We start from the raw sequence: 9,489 nt of genomic DNA on the forward strand, positions 1-9,489 counted from the left end.
AATGTCACCTTGGCACTGGCAAAATTATACGGCTAAGTGTTCTTGTCTCAATTAAATTAGCAGGGGTATGTTGTTTACAACAACTTCTCAAACGCTGTAAGGAAGGAGTCTTTTCAGGGTTTTTTCTTGTCAAACGTAAATTTGATTAATTGTTCATTTAATCAGGATGAAGGAAATTTAAATAATATATTTTTCTTTTTTTACTATCATACAACTTTGCATAGAAAAAGTAATCAATGTTTAGAATCTAACAAGGAGTATATTTTTGGCCGAATGTTGGCGTATGAAAATATCACATGTTTCGCAATTCAGAATTGCTGCAGATTAATGAGTCTGTTTTAGCATTTGAAAAACAATAACATTAATGTTGGACTTTTTTACTCATGTGAACTGATATGATACTTAGGTTTCAGGATATATTTTTAAAATATGATTTGCCTATCAAATTACATTTTATAAGCTTTTTAAAGCGCCCATTCTATACATTGATTTGTGTGAAAAAATCACTAAAATCAGTTTTTCTCTCTTATTAAATGGTGAATAGATTAGCTTTTCTGTCAGTTTATATCTTTATATAAAGTCTTCATTATACATAAAAAATCAGAAATATTTTATCATTGAAAGCATAAAAAAATAATCAAAATTTCTTTAAAAATTAAGAAAATTAGAGGAAATGCGGGCTAAGCAATATCAATTTGAGTATAAATATTTATTCCAATTTAGTAGTATAAGCTGATAGACATTCTGATATTCTATCATTTCATTGAAGAATAGAATCTTCAAATCTTAAACCATGTCTACATAACTGCAAAGAGCTACATTTCTTTTTACCATCCTTTAAGTTGAGGAAAAAGTAGTGACCTTGACCTGACCTTTATGCGAAAACAAAAAGGTGAGGTTTGATTTCACTGATAGAATCATTTGGTAATATGACCGTCTGACTGTGTCAAAATTTCAAGAATTTCTTATGATAAGAAGTATGTTTGATAACGAAAAGATTCCTTCCTTAAGCCAAACTCCCATTTTGAAAGCCTTTTTCTATATGAGTGCATTAATATTTCAATTTGTTGTAAATACAGTCAATAAAAACTATTATATTTATTATTCACACCTATTAAAGAAATTGGAACAATCGTGCGCTCTGTGTTTATTATTAAAGAGCGAAAAATTCATCAAATTAAAATTTTATGCAAATCTAATGGCTAAGTTTGTTAACTATCCAGCCTCCTTAAAATGCAAAATATTGTGTTTATCCCTTAAGTAAAGGCAGTTTGCTTACAAAAGTTAACCCAATTTAACTACTGAATAAAAAATCTTGAATACTCGATTCAAATCTATTCACATCCACCTATACGACAAAGTGATCAAGAATCAAATCAATTTATTATATAATCGTGTATACTATTCGCACGCTTTGTTGACTATCCGCCTGACACAATATGATACATAGCCGTAACAGTCAAGTTGGGATTTTGCACTGAAGTATTCAATTTTGATTCATTGATATTATGATTATAATGAAAATATCCCTAACAAAAACGTATTTAAATGTTTTTCATACAAAACGTGCCTGGACCTTTAAGCTAAATTATTACAGTATATTTGTTTTAAATGGTCAATTTCGGTGTTTAAAAGGGGGCGATATCGCAGTGTTTACATGGTTTATTCTTTGTGGAACGCTTTTGTAGGGAAATAATTTCAAAAGTATAAGTGAGCACCTTTTATTGTGTATGTACATATAGATGACAGATAAATGTCTCTATATAGTTAGTTTCTTTCATTGCTAGTACATGAATTTTGAATAACTTTTAGGTTAAAAAAGAAAAAAGGGTTTGCGACTAGTCCTTTGAACCTTGCGTCAATTTGTTTCTTGTCATTTTTTGGGGCTCCTCTGTGGAATTCTGCTCAATTGAGATGTGGCTCTCATAATCAAAATAAGATTAAATAGCAATGTTTTTCTTTTTTGTGTGATTTTGTTGTATTTTTAATTATGGATCATAATATATTTTGTACTCTATTTACAGATTATTCGTTTTTCGCTACTTGCTCGAATACTGATCTTAATCTCACCATTCAAAGCTTCAATTGGTATTCTTTTCGAACAATATCCAACGCAAAATGATTTTGATGAAACATATTCTTTGACTTCATGGATGACCAATACAACTGCGAAAAATGTCATACAGCAATACCTCATTCTATGCCCAGGACAAGACATGTGTTTGGGGTCCATGTTTAAGCGAAACTTTAGTTTCTTTGATAACCCAGCCTGCACACCATGTGAATGTGACGATTTATGTGTAAGACGATCCAACTGTTGTCCCTCCAAGTTCTACAGACAGACAGATACACCAAGCTTTATTGAATACCATACCAATGTAAGCATTACAAGGAAGCAAACGCCGATATCCTGCTTTGAACCCTTATGGAACCTAAAAGGATTAAGATCCAAAAGATCATATTGGATGATAGAAACATGTTCCAGTAATATTAACTGTATATTACCACCCTCTAAGAACATATCAAGTTCTACCCCTGTGACGTCAATGGCTACCAATCAAACCTATCGCAACGTTCAATGTGCATTGTGCAATCAAGAAGAAATGGCCAGTCTAGTCGAATGGGAAAAGATAAAATTCTGCAATTCACGATCTGCTCTTTTCGCAAAAGAAGACATCAATTCTCTATATCAATCAGTCTTTTCCTCCAATCCTTTATGCAATATTGGATTTGATCCCCCAACCTTCTATGAGGATAAGGTGCAACCATGTGTTGCATATACTATTGAAGATAAATGCAACGAGTCAAACACAAATAAAGTTGTCGATGCCTATCTTATAAAAGCTTGTCAAGAGTTTTATCTGCCATACACTTTTTTTAAAACCATCTACAAAAACATATATTGTGCCCTTTGCGAGCACGACTTTATACTTCTTCCCATTCAGTACTATTCTGGAGGATATGGTCAGAATGACGATTTTCTGCCAAATCATTTTTCCGCACTTATTGATTTTCAGCAGATTCAAGATGAACCCATTAAAAAAAGCTTAGCGTGTGCAAAAAATCAAATACTGGACAATCGATTGGTAAGTTTAAAAAAAAACATTTTTTTAAATGAAGGCTAAAAATTTCATGCGAAGAAAGTTCCAACATTTTTTTTCTTTTCGTTGATCTTTGGCATCGTAGAGTTAGCAACCGGAACCTTATGTCGGAAGAATGCATAGAAGAAATAGTAAATAAAATGTAGCTGAAGTGTGATATCTGATATTAACATAGGATTAACGATGGCAGTTTTTCAAGTTTAGGCATTTTGTAATCTTAGACTTCATAGTGAAACCACAGTTAGTGATCGAGTAATATCCCCTTTTAACGTAGAAATGCACTTGAATAAAAACTTTTGATGGACATCTGCGACTATAATTTATGAGATATTTTGAATAACATGTGGTGATAACTAAGAGTGTTCAAAATAAAAAGTCCAAAGGAAAAAACAAAACAGGAGGAGAGAAAACACGTCCTTAAAAAAATGGGGGTAGGATCAGTTGTCACGGAGGAGTGATCATCCTCTGCTGAACGGTCTCACTCGCCGTGTGTTATCTGTCGCAAACGGGAAAAACGGAAAAATCTATTGACAATTAGGTGGTTAATAATGATCTGGCAGGAATAAATAATTAAGTAAGTGCTTTATGAGCAGTGGTATTAGGTTTCATCTGCCACCTTAACAAGATAGGCCTTATTTTTTCTATAAACTCATAAACCCATTTATAGATGACGTTGTTTCAACCCCCTATCACATGTTAATGTATGTATTGTCTGCATTCCTATCAAATATTGATGATAGTTTGTCTAAGTTCTTTAAGAGTTTTTCGATAAAATTGAGAGTCAGCAAAGCTAAATATCACCCAAACTGTTTTATACCAAGAGTGGACCATCTTAAAAACAAATGGGGGTGTTTGACTCTATAGTAAGCTCTCAATTCAGGAAGGATGGCGAAATAATTACCGGTTGACCAAGACAGATATTCCAGGGCGAAGCCGCATTATATTTTCAGTTCTCAGGGACAAAAGACTCGCTATGTTTCTTAATGATATTTATCTTTCGGGAAATATTTCAGCCTGAGCGATGATTCGTTTTTAAATCTTTGAAAAAATGATACCGATATAATTATTTCTTTAAGTTGAATAATATTTCATATTCAATACTTTAAAAAAAATTCTCTATATATAATTTTATTTTCAGAACATGTGCCTAGATATTGAGTGTGAAGTGGAATACAGGTATCACAACCAGTCTTGCAGTCTTGTCCACCAAATGGTTAACAAAAACAATTACGAAATAAATCTAATAGCTTCCATCACCGTCAATGACCGTGAAATGCACCCAACGAATACATCTTCACAAAGTATCCTAGATGAATTTCTAATTTTCTTAGAACGTAAAAACTTGAGAAGATATCTATGTAGAATTTCAATCTTGGGTTCAGTTGAATTTGATCACGATGTGCTTGACATGGCTATGGTAGTTGAACTTTCTATAAGTAACCTTCATAATATTGATCAAATGCTGGAATACATGTTGAATATTTTTAAAAGCTTCAATCTAAATAATATTCCACCGCATCCGCCATTTACTAGCGTTGTCAATATATCTTTTTCTCTCGTTGGTCAGAGCTTTCATGTCTACGGAAGCAATCTATTTAACAAGGATATTGAACAACGTTTCTACGTAAATCCAGTTAGTGGGAAAGAGATGTTAGTATACGATAGTTTAGATGTGTCGCGCCAAAGTTGTTTGAGGGGGCAAATGATGTTAATAGTAGCTGACTGGTATCGTTGTCCCAAGGTGAAGATAAAAACAACAGATGCAAGAATGGATATATCAAACTTCTCGGTATGTTTAGTGGATTATGATAAATGTTTCGCGTCAATTTATTTTAAACAATCCTTAGACAAACGCAGTGTTTCGATATGCTTAGAACAGTACTTTCAATTAATTAAAGTTATTAAAAGTAGTTTCATCTCATCTAATAACAACTTGATGTCATATCTCACCCTAGTTTGTCTTTCCCTTTCATTATTAGGTTCACTGGCAACAATAGCTATATTTCTTTTGAAAGGATCATGCTGTCGTATTGCCGATATGAATATCATAATTCTTGCAATGTTTATAAGTTTTGCAAATATAACTTACATCTTATCAAAGTTTTTTCTCTGGAGTCGGGCATTGTGCATTGGGATTGGTATGTTGGTACATTTCAACTGGCTATCTGTCGTCTGCTGGATGAGTTTATGTTCTTTCCAAGTCTTTCAAGCATTTACGTCTTTCCGCATTTCGGAAGTTAAAGTCGTGTCAAAGGTTCTTTTATGCTTGCTGGTGGACCTGATTATTTGTTTGTCCCTAGTAGTTATCAACGTTGTCGTAAGCTTTGTCAAAAGTAATAGAGAAAATTTCGGTTATTCTGTACTTACCTGTTATATCGCTCACTCTGACATGGTTCTCTTTACTTTTGCATTGCCTGTGGGTGTGCTGATCTGTATTAATATGTTTATGTTCGCTGTCACGGTGTTTAGAATTTCTAAAAAAATAGATGTTCAAAAGTCCCAAGAGGAACATAAAATGAGAGCATATTTCAGGCTATCCACCATTACTGGCGTCACTTGGCTGTTTGGATTTTTAGGTCAATTCACTGGACATCAGCTGTTTGATATTCTACACACTGTTTTCAGTGGTGGTCAGGGTTTGTTTCTTTATCTAGCTTTTGGGCTATCGCTTGCTAAAAAGCAAATTAATAGCAACCATTCCAGAGATTCAAAAACTTTCACTTAGCGTTAGTACCAAAATGAAACCTGCAAGAGAATTCGATACATATTCAATATAAATGAAATCATGACTACGAACAAAGAATTGCTGTATCTTTGTTGTCGTATACGTTGAATTTGTCTCGCTTAATGCTGATATTAATATTCTACGTGAAGGTTACCAATATCAATTTTTATGAAATAAACATTAACAAAAATGTCTTAATTTTAACAAATATTTATTGATATTGAGAACCAGTGCTAATAACAATTAATATGCATACATGTAATTATGTTATCTATCATATTAACGACTGAAGAAAAATACACTTGTAAAAGAAAAGTGATTTTAATGTTGACGCTGTTGTAGTCGAATACCTTTTAGTATTTTGTAATACAGATATGAATACAATATGCATATTCTCTTAAAATAAGCAAGTTGTAAAAGTAAAATAAGTAATAAACATTGAATAGGGCGTTAAAGATTTAATGGATATTTTTTTTTCTAATCTAAATATGTTCTTGCATGAATTAACAAATTTTGAAATATTATTTAAAGGCATAACTATTATACAGTAGAGATTTGAAAGGCAACCATATAGCTGGACATTGAACATTTCCCTCTATTTTTATACAGAGTTCCTCTTCTCAAGGAGATTAAACTACTTATGTAGTCAAAAAATCTCACCCATTGAACCCTCTCAATTAGGTAGCTTACTACATCAAGGCTTATACTTTTTATTGCACAATGTTATTCTTATTTTTATTACAAAACTGTTTGTATGGTCAATTTGAATGTAATCATAGCACAGTGGTCGAAGTATTCAAATTCACCTTAGAATTTCGGTTATATTTTTATAAGTTAATTAGTTATAGTTATTAGTTATTTTAAAGTTAAATATTTAATGTCACAATTTCCTCCAAAATTGCTTATTTTTCGCCGAAATGATTTATATATCTATACTACTATATCAAAATAATAGACTCGAATTTTGGGGCTTTAATACCGAGAAATCGGAAGAGTTCTGTCTTTTGTTTTATATATTTTAAACATCATTGGTACTTGAAGATTTTCAATTGGTTTTTATTTTTTCTCAAACAAGCTTCGCTAATTAATAAATCATCGTCATCGGAAGTCATCTTGATATTTTGGATTTTACAATCTTGCGCATGCGCATTACATTTAAGCTAAATCACGGGAGGATCTTTAATTATGTTTCCACAATATCACACTTGCATTGATAAACGCAGAAACGATAATACAAATACGTGTAAATTTTCATTAAAATTTGCTAATACATATTCTGTTCATCAAAGAAAATACGGGAGATAACTCTTACTCAGTGCAAATCTTCCAAATATCAACATTATGTGTATATTTAAAGCAAAGAAAAAACGTTGGTGAAAAAGTGTTGATTTCTTCATTAATATGAATTAAATTTTTAGATTAAAATGAATAATTTGATTTTTGTTTTCAATGCAGCTTCATTAATTTTCTCCAAAATCGTTTCGGAGCGATTTTGCAATTTTTTGCTACATTACCGGTATATGGGAGGCATTTTAACTGTGGTGAAGGCCTATCCAGAGACTTCTAACTAAGCAGAGTGTAGTGAAATTAATAGCTTTATTGTAGGCTTAAAGCTCGGTTATGTACATGTAAATGTCACCAATACTGTGTGTCGATGTATTCCACCTTAAACAGTGTTGTAAATGTTACTTAGTAAGATAAACCACCTTACACAGTGTTGTAACGTTTTAGAAGGATCAAAATATTTTACCTTTTTTACCCATTTCTTTAAAATCTAGAATCTAATAGATGGCTTTTGAAATAGTGAAAGTTGATTCTGAATTTTATTTTTAGATTTTATTGATTGTATCGAAGATGGATTTCTGATATCGTTATGTTGAAACATTTTGCCGTATGCTGTTTTGTTTTTCCTTTTTATTTGAAAAAAAAAACTCATGTCACAACTCATTGTCATTTTGATACCGTGTAACTTTTTATCTGAAATTGTTCGTGGTACTAAACATTTTCAATTCACTTTGCATATGGTTTGTTTTATATCTTTATATATTTTTTTGTTAGTTGAATTAAAGGGACATGGTCGTGATTTTCACAAAAAATCAGTTTTCCAAATTCAATGTTTACAATACTTCAGTAAGACATTTATATTAGGCAACCAGAATGTGAGGATCTTTTGTTGAGTTATAAGCGATTAATTCTTTGTTATGTTAACAAAGCTTTTGTTTACATTTTGAATGTTGAAATGAAACTTACAGTTTTAGACCTAAAATGAATGTGTTAAATGTTAAAATCTGTTTATGTATGCTTAAAATGAATAATAAGAATGGTAAGTAGACTTCAAAAAGATTTTTACCGGTATGTATTAAACCCATGTAAACAAAAACACGGCACGAGCCTTGTTTACATGACAAAGAATTATGATCCTTGTATCTTGCTTTAAACTCTACGACTGACTCTCAAATTTCATACGATCATTAGAAGAGCATCCCCAAAGCATTGTAAATGATAAAAACAGAAAAATAGAATTTGACCAAAATTGTTCCCTTTTAATAATGATAATATGAAAGCCAAATTCAAAATAGGAAATAAAGAATTCTAGATTTCAAATTGGATATCAAATGTCAAATTTAAGAATTAAATATTACGATTCACAAGCATACCTTTGGGACGCCGTGTTGAAGATCGTTTATATAAGGTAGAGACTATCGTATTTGACCCTCCAAGGGACTAAAAGATAAAGCTACATGTATCATAAATCAGGGAATCAATTAACTCATTATAAGACAAATAATATCACCGACATCATTAATGGTACATTGTTTCAAATAGTTAAAATATCAAATAAAATTATTTTTTGTCTTTAAAAAAGGTTCTTATTTCAAAATCAATCGCAATTAGAAACATACTTATGAATCAAGAGGATGATATTGTTGAAATCGCTTCCAACAAATTGACTAAGATTATATGTTTGTGTCGTATAAGACAAAAATGATTCAAGGTCAATATCAAGATTGCATTTACTTTATATAAGTATTTATCAAATCGATATATGTATAAAACGACTGAGTGACTCCATGGATTGTTTAATACGACATATTTTAGATATTTTAGATGGCTTTTCTAATTTCTCGACAGAGCAATGCACTGCAATATTTACTGTTAAATGGATTTCTGCCGCCATTAAACAAAGGTCAAAAGGCCAGTTTATTCAGAAATGGACAAAAGTAATAAATAATTCATCCAAGGGTCAAATATATATGATATCTTAACAAAACTCTGGATTAGAAAATTACTTAGATATTCTTTTGAAAAATATATGAAAACAACTTATTAAATTCAGAACATCAAATCATCGTTTACAGATTGAAACTGATAGATGGTATGGAATTCCTTTAAAGGGGCATGGTCACGATTTTGATCAAATTCTATTTTTATGTTTTTTTTTCATGTTTGTTCTTATTTACAATGCTTTAGAAATGCATTTCAAATGTTCAAAAAAAAATTGAGAGTCATTCGTAGAGTTATAAGCAAGATACAGGGCTAACAATTCTTTGTCATGTAAACAAGGCTCGTGTCCTGTTTTTGTTTACACTGATTCAATATACAAGTAAAACATTTTTTTCCAGTTTATTTGTCTATCTTTTTATTCATTTTAAGCATAGATAA

Source organism: Magallana gigas, chromosome 3, assembly GCF_963853765.1.
Source record: "Magallana gigas chromosome 3, xbMagGiga1.1, whole genome shotgun sequence".
Classification (NCBI taxonomy): Eukaryota; Metazoa; Mollusca; class Bivalvia; order Ostreida; family Ostreidae; genus Magallana; species Magallana gigas.